Here is a 12124-nt window from a genome sequence, read left to right as displayed (position 1 = left end):
CCGTATGTTTATCTCAGTCTCCACCAGCACAGGGAGGAAGGGACAGCAGTTACAGTCTTCTTCACTTTAGTAAGAGCAGACCTTCTGAGAAGGAAGATAAAGGTACACAAAAAGCACACTGAGCCTCACGGTGCATCCAAATAGCCTCTGCCTACATTTGGATTAGGGCAATCTCTACTGCTAGTCTTTCCATCCAGCACTGAAATAGATGCTCTCCCCTACAACCCAACAGAGATAAGTACCTCTTCATGCCATTGCCAGACCATTTATAAGCAGGCTAAATCTGTAACCAGGCTGTCATTGCCACATACCTGCAGAGCATGCTGCAATCACCTGAACTGCTGGGAGTCCTACAGGCACTCACCTCCATCCCAATCTCAGGCTGTACCTGCTTTTCTCATTAAGATTCAAAGCAAACAACAAACTAAATCCTGCAAACATTGTTGAGGAGGGAACAAGCAATACCTTACTAAATCCCACCTGTTTTGGGTCTATCAGGGTTATTACTACAATGAGATAATTTTGAGATAATTCAGCCCCCACTCCCCAGGAGTAACACCTAGGGAAACTTGGAGATATCAGAAGTAGTCTGCAGTTCTGCTGCTATCTGCAGTTTACATTCCCATTTACATTACTGCAGTTTGCGCAAGTAAGTGCACACAGCTAAAAATTTTCTCATAAACGTGCATTTCATATCACCCACTCAACAACTCCAGGCAATGTTACTAGGCACAGGGCAGAATGGCTGGAAGCCTGTGTGGAAGAAATGAAACTGTGGATATTGGTTAATGCTCAGCTAAACACTAAGCAGCAATGTGCCCAGGTGGCCAAGAAGGACAATGGCATCCTGGCTTGTCTGAGAAATAGCACTGCCAGCAGGAGCAGAGAGTTGACCATCTCACTGTACTGAGCTCTGATGAAGGCACACCTCAAGTACTATGCTTAGTCTCAGGCCCTTCACTAAATGAAAGGCCAAAGAACATGTTCAGAGAAAGGCAACAAAACTGACAGAGGATCTGGAGCACAACTCTTACGAGGAGCAGCTGAGGGAACCCGGGTTGTTTAATCTGTAAGAGGCTCAGGGGAGACTATATATCTCTCTACAATAGCCTAAAAGGAGCCTGTGTAGGAGCCTCTTTTCCCATGTTTTTAGCAATTGGACAAGAGGGAATGGCCTCAAGTTGTACCAGGGGAGGTTTGGTTTGGATATTAGGAAAAGTTTCTTTTCTGAAAGAGTGATCAGGAGCTGGAAGAAGCTGCTCAAGAAAGTGGTTGAGTCACTGTCCTGGTGGTATTCAAGAAACATTTAGATCTGGTACTAAGGGACATGGTTGAGTGGGGAAATACTGGTGGAAGGTATACAGCTAGACTAAATGATGCTGAAGGACTTCCCAATGTGGTGATCCTAGTGGTGCACATTTTTCATAAACAATGCTTATGCATTCCATCTAAATCAACCCACTTAGGTTTTTGTGCGTTTCTATGCACAAAACCACTTCAATTATTATTATTTTCCTGTGGTGTATCAGCTGGTACAGTAGAGAAATTACCTTCTTCCCCAGAAACTTTTCTTCCTGGCTGTAAGAAAGCCTTTGTTATATTTAGGTACACAAACAAGCAGAAATTGAGCTTTGCCCTACATGCAGCTTTATAGCTCACTAGCAGAGATTACAGAAAACAGCAAAGGCACCTCTGCTTTTCACCCTCATTGCAGCCATCAGACAAGGAAGCACTGTGTGTGATCAGTAGGAAATACTGCAGCACAAAGATAGAATTGAAATACTCTGCCAACAGCTTCAACCTGCTGTCAGCTCTGGCAAGATCAAGTATAATCATCATTAATTTCCAGCAGCACAGGCTGGTTAACTCTCACACTACATATACCTTCCCAAGCAAAAAGAGCATCTGATTGTGTCAGTATAAGGACCCAGGAAGGTGTGAAATGCAGAACTGTGTCTGGAGGATCAAGCACAGTGAGGGACAGATATGCCTTTCACAAGTGAGGTGAAATGCTCCCAACATCTTCCCCCAAAGACAGAAAGTTATTTACAACCGAATTAACTCTCATGGTCTGTTATACGAAATTCACCATTAAACATAGATAAATACTTGCTCCCCTGCAAATTCAAAAGCTATGGTAAAGTCAGAGATGTAGGGTGCACATGCTTTCCTTAATCACAGATTGCTTCAACCATCTCTTACGGTTCTGCTAGGCTGATGATGCACCCTTCCACATCTGCTGTTGGGGTGCTGGAGGTTATGCATAGGTGCATATCAGCCCTAGGTGTAAGTAGATGATCTCCAGCTAGCAGCCAGAGACAGAGTAGTGCAAAGCCAGCTGTACCTACAGCTCCTGGCTGAAATGCACATCAGATCATCAGCTCAGGGTCTTTGCCCCAGCCCACATTTCCCATCCAGTAGCATTGACTTTTTCAGCTTTCACAGAAAGAGCATGCAATGCCACTAGGCTCTTTTTGGCTGTCAGTCTCCAGCTCCATAAAGCTGTCCTGTATTTTACTACAGCATATTATTTGTAAAATGAATATTTTATTTTTGTACCTGACATGAAGCAGATACTACTCCTGTTTTCATTTGAGTTGAATAGGATGTCTATTTCTGTTCTTTAGAAATGTCACAAAAGCTTCTATTACTTTTATATCATGGATAGATTGAGTTTTAATTTCAGTGGATTCTGCATTAAAGCCAAGACATTGGAAAAACATTTTTAATGAAAGTATTTGAGCAGTTTGTTTTGAATCAGATGAGGAAAGGGAACACAGTGTTTTGAGCCACTTACATCTGAGCACACTTAAATAAGAGGAAAGACTAATTGTATTTCCTGAAAAAGTAGAACTGCAAGGAAGAAAACACTTTATGAAGCCTACTATTTCTTTACTTTATATGGAGACCTGAGTTATGATACACTGTAAAGCAAGCATACTTCTAGCATTTTAACTATGTATCTCCTTAATGTTTGTGTAAATGCATTATCTTTATTATATTTCATTACTTCCATTTTCAACTATCTAGACAACTAAAAAAAAGCAAAAGTTGAGTGATGGTAAAGAGTCATCACAGAGGAATCTTGTACTTTTTCAGCTTAATGTGAAAAATCAAGAAGTAGTTTTAATTGCTCAGTACCTAATAAAACAGTAAGAAAACACTAAAGAATTTAGAACAGTAAAAACATTCGAGAGCCTTTAATCTAGCATCAAACACATACAAGCAATAAATGGATTTCAACAGCAGTCATTAAAGCGAAGCTTCAGTGAAGCTGACTGAATAATTTCCTTAAACAACTAATCATGCAGTATAATACAGACAACAGCAAATCTGGCATCCCTTCGTATTTTAACATCAGATGAAATGGCTTCTTCAGAAGTCATTTAATTAAGCAAATTACACCAAGTCCAAGAGTAACCAAATTACATTTTTAGTTGCTTAGAAGCTTGGTGCCTATTTTTTCAATATAAAACAATCAAAAAAACCCAAACAAGAAAAGCAAGGAATCTGAAAAGTATTATAATACTAACATACCATCCATTCACTAGAAGCAAACAGTTCAGATGGAAAAAAAAGAAAGCATCACATTTGTGTTTCTGAGAAGAAAGAAAGGCAAGAAGGTAAGACCTGAGGAACCACAGGCCAATAAGCCTCTTAGAGACGTGGGGCAGGACCATGACAATCTCTAAATTGAAGAGCTAAAAATTTGAAAGCTGGAATATACTCAGTGTTAAAGAATTGGTTGGACAGTTGCAGACAGAAAGTTGTGGTGCACAGGTATATGTTCATGTCAGTCACGAGTGGTGTCCCCCAGGAATCAGTCTTGGGACCAATGTTTTTCATCATCTTTATCAATGGCTTAGATGATGAGATTGAGCATACTCTTGACACTAAGCTGAGTGGTGCAGTTGCCACAGCGGAAGAGAAGGAAACCATCCTGAGAGACCTATATATGCCTCAGAAGTGAGCACATGAGAACCAAATCATGTTCAACAAGACCAAGTACAAGCTATTGCTCTTAGATTGGGGCAGTCCCAGGTATCCGTACAGTCTGGGAGAAGAATTCATTGTGAGCAGCCCTGCAGAAAAGGAACTAAGAGTTCTGGTGAATGAAAAGCCAGACATGAGCCATTGATGTGCTCTTGCAGCCCCAAAGGCTGACAGAATTCAGAGCCACGTTGGAACAGGGGAGATATCCTTTATTCAAAGAAAGGTGAAGCACTGGCACAGGCTGCCTGGAGGAGCTGTGGATGCCCCATCTAGGGATGTTCAAGGCCAGGTTGGATGAGGCCCTGGGCAGTATGATCTTGTTGGTGGCAAACCTCCTCCCTGGGGCAGAGTTGAAACTAGATAATCTTTTGGGTCCCTTCCAACTCAATAAACTATCTTCATATAGCATACATATAACTTTTAAGTTTGTTATTAAACACTGATTTACACCAATACCTGAATCCTTCTGAGTAATGTGCCTGAGTTTTTCCTCCTGAATTTGATGCACCATGTAGACATTTGCAGGCACTGTTACAGTTTTCAGCAAGGAGAAGAAAACAGTGAGAGACTGGCCATGCATCCCACAATTAGACCCCAGGCTTAGTGAGAAAGGAAGCACCCTGTCCCACTCTTGATTCCACCACAGATCTGCTCTGAAAAACGTTTCACTGAATGGGCCAGCTCAAACAAATTTCCCCACTCAGCTTTTAGACTCAGAAAATAGGAATGCAAGATGTGCTTGTTGTCACAGGTCCTGCCTGCAGAGAAGCAAAGGAAGAGCTATTTACGACTTGACTTTCACTTCTGACAGTATCTGTACTTTTTGGACATTAGTGTGCTACTAGAGCATAACAAGAATATTTGGTCAGTACAAGTGCAGTAATCTGGCTAGTAGACAGTTAAGAAATGAGGAAGCAGCCTTGAATGCTTGAATTATGGCTTTTACTTATTTGGGCAGGCTGGACAAGTTTGAGATACTCAAGTTGAGGACACATTCTGGCAAATCCAGGCACAAGGTCTCCTAACATTTCAGCAAACCCAGCAAGATACTTTCAGTGCCAGTTTCCCACATTCTGAACCACATGTTTCCCACAAGTTCTCATTCAACCCATACTTCTGTTATTTTCAGTTCTTCCATCTAATTTGGAGAAACTGCAGTCTTTGGAAACACCAAAAATACTTTCAATGTGGAAATTCTAGATATCAACTGACTTTCCACAACTGCAAGTATTTCTACTCAGTGCTACACAGTCCCGTTCCTGGTTTGAAAGTGTATTTATTCTCAATTCCACTTGCACACAAAGGAAAGAAGAAAGCAGAAAAAAAGCTGGCAACATTCAGTCCATAGAAGAGAGATATGTTATTAGTGAACAAATACATAAAAAGGATGTTATTTACAGAGTGTGGCTACTGCAACTAGTTGCTGCAGGCAGAGCACGAAGTCAAGTTACTGTAGGGGATACTGAAGTTAAATGTTAAGGAGGGAATTTGACTCACTGTAAACAAATGGAGCTACCAAATAAAATAGCAAGCTTGCAATAATTGATTATCGTAGGCAGAGCCAGACATTCAAAGGTGAATGAGGAATAATGAAATTAAGGTCTTCCACCCACAAACAGGAAGAAAGAATAAATCAGCTAATTGAGAATTCAGAACAGCAGAACCAAGGTGAGTAACCCTTTCTCCCCTAAAAAAAAAAAAAAAACCAAAAAAAAACCAAAAACACCAATCTGCCCAAATCAAATTATATAAGTAAGCAACTTTTCCAGAGCAACAAGGGTGAAAAAACACAAACTAGTTATTGTCTGTACTGCTTGTTTACTGAATGCGTTGGTAGTGAAAGATACTTACATAGTTCTCTGGTGAAATATAAGCCTAACTTCTGGTTTGTGAAAGTAATTTTCTCAGTTTTGGTTTGCTTTAACATAAAGCATTAAAAAAAATTGTGATTTATAACACTTTGAACAGGAGATACATCTGCTTTTCTAATATGGCAAAATGTGATATGCAAGCACATTTAAGATTCTCACTTCAAAAAAGAGCCCCAAAAGCCATTCCTTCCAAAACAGTATTTCCAGCTATCAAAATATTCTGATAGCTCCTTGAAGGAATGAACAAATCAGTAATTCCTATGAAGTACTACAATTTCATCAAATCAGCACTTCATGACTTAAACCTTCCCCTGAAAATTTCAGCTTCACTGCAATAGTACCAGAATCCATGGAGATGAATTAATTAGATGAAGAGACAAATTTTTTTTTTTTTGAGTGGGGACAGGGAAAGGGATAGAAGAAAAAAGTAATTTGAAATTGTAAAGTAATCCAAGCTCAGCATATGAGAAAAAAAAAAATCCCTGACAAGGAAAGGAGTTCAAAAACTATTTGGAACTGCCAGCATTAATTGCCTGTGAGGTGTAAGGTGGACAGAGGCAGAAAAGAGCAGATATTAAAATGACAATAAAAGCAAAGGAATAACAGGTTCTGATGCAATATTTGAGACACTGCTTGCAGTTACAGGTGCTGCAGTACGGGAAATATCTCTAAGTAAAAAGTATGTAAAAAATGAGAGCAATCAAGAACTTCACATCTTACTAAAAAGTGATCTACAGACCTTAATAAAGAAAATGTCACCTACAGAGCCTAGCAACAAATTGATGTACTATCAGTGTTAAAACTGTTAATAGAAGCGGACTTCATTTGCAGGCAAGGATCTTTGCTCCTTTGTTATTCGACATGTTTCTTCAGAGACTGCTGCAGATCTCTATTACTTAGCTCAACACTACTTCAGACCTTTTTCTCAAAAAAACCACAACATAATTACACAAAAGCATAGCAGATATACATAAACAGGAGAGATACACGTAGAATGATATGTAGCTTTGCACACAATTTTGATGCACACAGAGCTCATTCTAAATTCAACCTCATATTCTCAAGACACATTTGCTTTAAGACTCCCCTTTAGAGGATTAGCAAAGCAATTAGAAGTATTCATCAGTAAAACCCTGTAGTGATTCCACTTGTCTGAACTAACACTGGTTCAGAATACTTGACAGTGCCAGACAGATTTTGCATTGTGAGTGCCTTCCTCTGGTGATGAAATTCTGAGATTCTGACATTTCTTTTTCACAGCCTTCAATAAGGCTTTTAATTCTCTATAACTCTTGCTGTTAACTTGAATGCACATGGGTGATCCTATTGGCAGAACACTTCCATTAACAAATTTGACCCAAGGAAAAAGTAAAATTGAAGGCACATTAATTTTCAAATGATTTTCAAAGACAGGTGACACTTTCCTAGTCTCCAGGCAAACCTTACTGCTCTTTATTGTATAAGCAGCACAATGATTTGGAAATAATTCAGGACAAAAGTTCCATGGTATTGCTCGACTCTCCACAACAGTTTGGTCAGTCACAGAGCTTTTGAACGCTTTTGCTTACAATCATAAACAGGATTTTTAAGGTCATAAACAGGATTTTTAAGGCAATATCAGCTACCTCAAGTGGAAGAGAGCAGAATTATGGGAGTTAGTCTCTACAATTAAGCTAAATGTTTCCTTCTCACTGATAATGTTGATGTATATTTTTACCTGCAGCAGCAGCAGAGCATGACTGTAGTCCTGAGAACATCAGTTCTGCACAGGAAGTCATTTTGAAGAGCAGCCTGACATGCTGAAGGTTGAGCAGCATGCATCTGTAGCAAAGATGGGCAGTTCCTGGAACTGCAGAATCAGGAGATAATTAGAAAAAGACTGAGTAAATCAAGGAAAGAGGGTCAGACAACAAACACATTGTCAGTCACTCTGACAGAGGAAAGCAATTAAACTCAAGCAGGCAAGTAATGAGTCAAGACTACCCTTTCTGAATTTCTTCATAGACTTCCAGGTGCTAGCTCACTACTGTGTAATCACACTCATATTGATTCTGGGTATGTTCAATTGGGCTCTGCAATAACCTTCAGACACATTCATAAAATGATATTTCTATTGCAGTTTATGACAGTACTGACACAAGCTCTTGGAAAAGAAACAATAAAAGTAGTCTGCCTAGAAATTCTTCAAATCTGACAGGGATTAAAACACTTTTTTTTTCATTAGAAATCATTCATTCATTCATTCATTCAATTCTGACAGGCAGGCTTTTCCAGAGAGGCACTCAAGGAATGAGCTGGCTTCATTGGGATTTGTGATCGTTTCTAAACCACAGCAACAACTGAAACACACTCCTAATCTTGGGGAACTCCTATCCAAGTAAACTGACACAGCACAAACTGGACTGCATAAGCACTCCAGTTGCAGCGGTTTCCCACAGTAAAGCAGCTGTGCTGGTAAGGACCTTGGGGCTGTCCCTCAGTAAGCTGACAACGGAGATCCTGCAAAGGGTAAAATGAAGCACAGTGACAAAAATGCATAGAAAAGCATTACTGTATTGGCCAGTGTTTCGCAAAGGATGCAAATGGCAGAGAACGCAGAGAGCTGCTTTTGTTGGAAATACATTCTGCAATAGTCTGGCATCAGAGAGATAGGGAAAACAAATTGAGAACCAACGGAAATGCAAAAATACTCTTTGGAGAAGAAACATGGGGCGATAGTGGTTCCTGCTCTGGGTATCCTCTCAGAGGGGCCAAGGGCAAAGAAAAACATGCTTAATTCTCTTGTAAGTCCTTAGGAGTTAGCTACAGCATGACAGAAACACACCAGATCTGAAAGTCCAAGGCCTGTTCAACCTGAGAAGCTATTAGATACCTCTAGAGAAGACTGGATTTCAATTCTTCTGAAAATATAACCTTCGCTGTATGACATGTTCTAGCAGTTCCCAGAGCACAGACCTGTCCACTAACACCTGGCTATCTCACACCCAAATCTTAACAGAGAAATGCAGAGTGAGGTGCCTCTGACAGAAGATCAATTGCACTGGAGCTTCTGTACGACATGAAAGTGTTCTCAGTATAAATAGCTGAACACAGTTGACTTCTATGACATTCACTTAAACATCATTCAGAAAGCACAGTTCCTTCTTTTGCTCACTTAGGAGCAGAGTCAGCTATGGATAAAGAAAGAAAAATGTGATAGGAAGTGATACTTAATAAGCAACTTGTATGCAAGCAGAGATCCTTTAGAAGGCTGTAAAGTCCATGTGGAGTTTCAATTAACATGAACCAAAGCAGAATTTATTCAGGTAGAAGTAAAAAGTAATCATTTACAATCAGTAATAGACTTATGCAGTGTTACAAGTTCAGAAGGTTAATCGCAAGTGATTGCTGGATGTTAAGAATGCAGAGCCAAACACATGTCTGGCAGGAAAAATGAGGGGATTAAAAGTAGTTGGAACACTCTTGATTTTACACGAAGTCCATCAGTAAAAGAAATTTAACTTTAGGTGCTTTTGTGAGTATGCTGAGAGCAATGTGCAACTGTAATGCCATTCTCTACCTAGTATTTCTCCTGTTAGTTCCACCAGCAGAGAGGCTAAGAGGATACTAGGCAAGAAGCAAACAGAAACGGGGGATTCTGAGCACCATGCCATGCAGGCACAACTATCACTGCAGCCAGGCTCAGCCTCAGCAATAGCAATAGACACAAAGAACAATTTCATAGGTGCCATAGGTAACATTAAGTATAGATTCAGGTTGTAACTGGTAGGCTTCCTAAATTATTCCTCCTTTGATTCTGTAATCCCACAAGTGCCTCTGCCACTTAAGCCAATGACAGCTTGATTCTCACAAGGATCAATTCCCCAAAAAGCTTTCAAAGCTTCCACAAGCTTGTCTGACACACAGATGAATCCTTTCTTTCCTGTCCCAAATTACATAAATCACAGTGGCTCAAACAAAAAGAACATAAGGCTTTTTCTTCTTCAGAGTGCCCTCATTATTTCTCCAAGTTGGCTTCTTTTGTCTTTCCCAGCACCACCACTCCCTGCCCTTACTAAGTTGTTCCTTAAACAACAGGGATCACTGTAGCAACAGAAAGCCTGGCAGAAGTTTGCATGGCAGCAAGCTCAGTGAGCATCTTGCTGTCTAGGTCCTGCCCTGGCTTCTTTTCTTCCTTAGTCTGTATTTGAAATCCCACTTCACAAAGCCCTCTGAGGAAATCAGAAATAGCACTGCCCACCACATAAAGCATTTGTTGTCTTCCGTGTGCTGAGCACAGGAAGGGACTGTTCCATAACTTCTACTGTTCAACTGCTGAATTCCTCCTCTTTATTCAGGACAGGCCTAGCAAGCGGGCATGGTAACGAATACAAGATGCTGCTAAAACAATTCATGTATATATTCAATATCCAGGTAGGCTTGCCAGTGTAGACCGAGAAAACAACCTACCTCTTTAATTTGGAAATAAATGATAGGAGATGGTGACAAAATAGCAACAAAGAGACACAATGAATAGTTTTGAATCAACATCAAATCCAACCAATAAAAATCAGGTTTGGAACATGGCAAACAAAAGCCTATTGAGGCTGCACGGAGAAGGACTCCAGATGAGATGGCAGAAAGCTCTCTGAGTGAACAGAAAGAGATACAAACAGCTCTCTTAGAGTCCCAGATACAAACATTTCTCAGAAACAGCCATTAGATTCCAACCCTCTGCTCAGGCAAACCAGCACGTGATTCTGTGCTCCAGGGATGGTGAAACAATTGGGTGAAGCAGCAGAGTAAACTCAGGCTTTACAAAAAGGAGATGTCAGTACCTGGTAATCCAACCACGCTCAAAAGCCAGGCCAGGCTGCCTGTATTAAGTCTTATAAAAACAGATTTCCATGCATAGATTTTTCAGTTTGTTAGAGATAGAGCTTACTCTTTGAAAGTGCAGAAGTCGATTGAGAAAAACAGAAAAAGGAGATGTAAATTCAAATTAGCAAAGCCTCTGCTAAACTCGTAGGTACTCTTATAAACTCAGTGTGGTTTAGTTAAGCATTACGCATATGCGTTTAAGAGTCTGATTAAGTTCTTTTAAATAATATCTTTAATTATCAAATTTAAAATTTTTTAAATTTCCTTTTAAATTTGCTATTTTGAATGCTCATAAAAGCTAGCATTATTTTACACCAGAACTCTTACAAAGTTTATTGTACTTTGGAGTACTGCTCTTTCTTTTCTCTGATCAATTCTAATGATCCTTTCCAGATTCTTTTCCCAGCTTCAGGTATGTTTTATGTAATTCATGTATTTAAGCACATACTTTCATTTAAAAACAGCAATTTAAATTTTGTAAATGAAAAATTACTTGTGTTTTTAGCTTACAAGCAGAAGCAGCAATGCCAGGAAAATCTTGTTTCTAATCACCTTTTTCTGCAAGCAGACTTATGAAACCTAATATTTTATCAGATTTTGGCTACATTAACTGAAATGAGGTCATATCAAGCTAGATTAGCATGAAATCAGGCCTGTAGCATTGCAGCAAACTTAACAGCCACAGTGGCATATCTCATTTACCGTCAGGTTTTGCAGTCTCTCGGGCTGAACTGAGTTTATTAGAGAAGAATGTTGGATTGATATCTCAGGTGTTCCTATATGGAGACATAGCTTTTTATACTTAAGTAGCTATGTAAAGCCTGTATACCCATCATTTTCACTCTTCAAATTATCCTTTATGTCACTGGCAGGGATTCATTCATTGTTATTTTCAAAAATAAATACTGTATCCATCTCAAAGAGAGAATGAAACCAAGACATGGTCAGCCTTAAGACATCTGCAGAAGTTTGACTGAGGCTTTAGCTAGTATATGATGAAGATGACAGAGAAGTTTAGCTGCCTGCTTAAGATAAGCCATGTACATCAATGAGCCACCCAACTGCCAGAGAGGGAAACATTCTATCTGTGATTTGGAAGGTCAGCTGGAAAGTAGGCCTAAAAACATACAACACACAAGAGCCATTTAACACATTCAGGGACAGAGTTCTCAGTCACTGGACTGAGTGGCTCCTGCTTTGTCCTTTATGCTCACTTACACTCGATACAACATTTCACACATATGCCAAAGGGCCTGCAGAAAGAACACTACGTGCCCCATCTCATGGCAAAGCGAGCTCTGTAAGCAGGCTGGGTGCTGGAAGGAGAACAGTGCTAGACAGAGAGCCAGGAATGGTGATCTGTAGGCAGCAGGCACCTGGTGTCACATAGAGGATCACAC

General features: G+C 39.9%; 1 long non-coding RNA gene across 1 annotated transcript in view; it reads right to left on the bottom strand.

Moving 5' to 3' along the window:
- Positions 1-2060: 2060 nt before the first annotated feature.
- Positions 2061-12124, bottom strand: part of LOC128087703 (uncharacterized) — a 126179-nt gene continuing 116115 nt past the window's right edge. The window contains exon 6 of the long non-coding RNA XR_008209945.1: positions 2061-2071. This is a non-coding gene — a long non-coding RNA (uncharacterized LOC128087703). The remainder of the gene's footprint in view (positions 2072-12124) is intronic.

This window comes from Tympanuchus pallidicinctus, unplaced genomic scaffold (assembly GCF_026119805.1).
Source record: "Tympanuchus pallidicinctus isolate F22 unplaced genomic scaffold, pur_lepc_1.0 scaffold31, whole genome shotgun sequence".
In the NCBI taxonomy this organism is placed as follows: Eukaryota; Metazoa; Chordata; class Aves; order Galliformes; family Phasianidae; genus Tympanuchus; species Tympanuchus pallidicinctus.
Note: the sequence above shows the minus strand (reverse complement) of the source record. Positions and strands in the feature narration are given on the sequence as shown.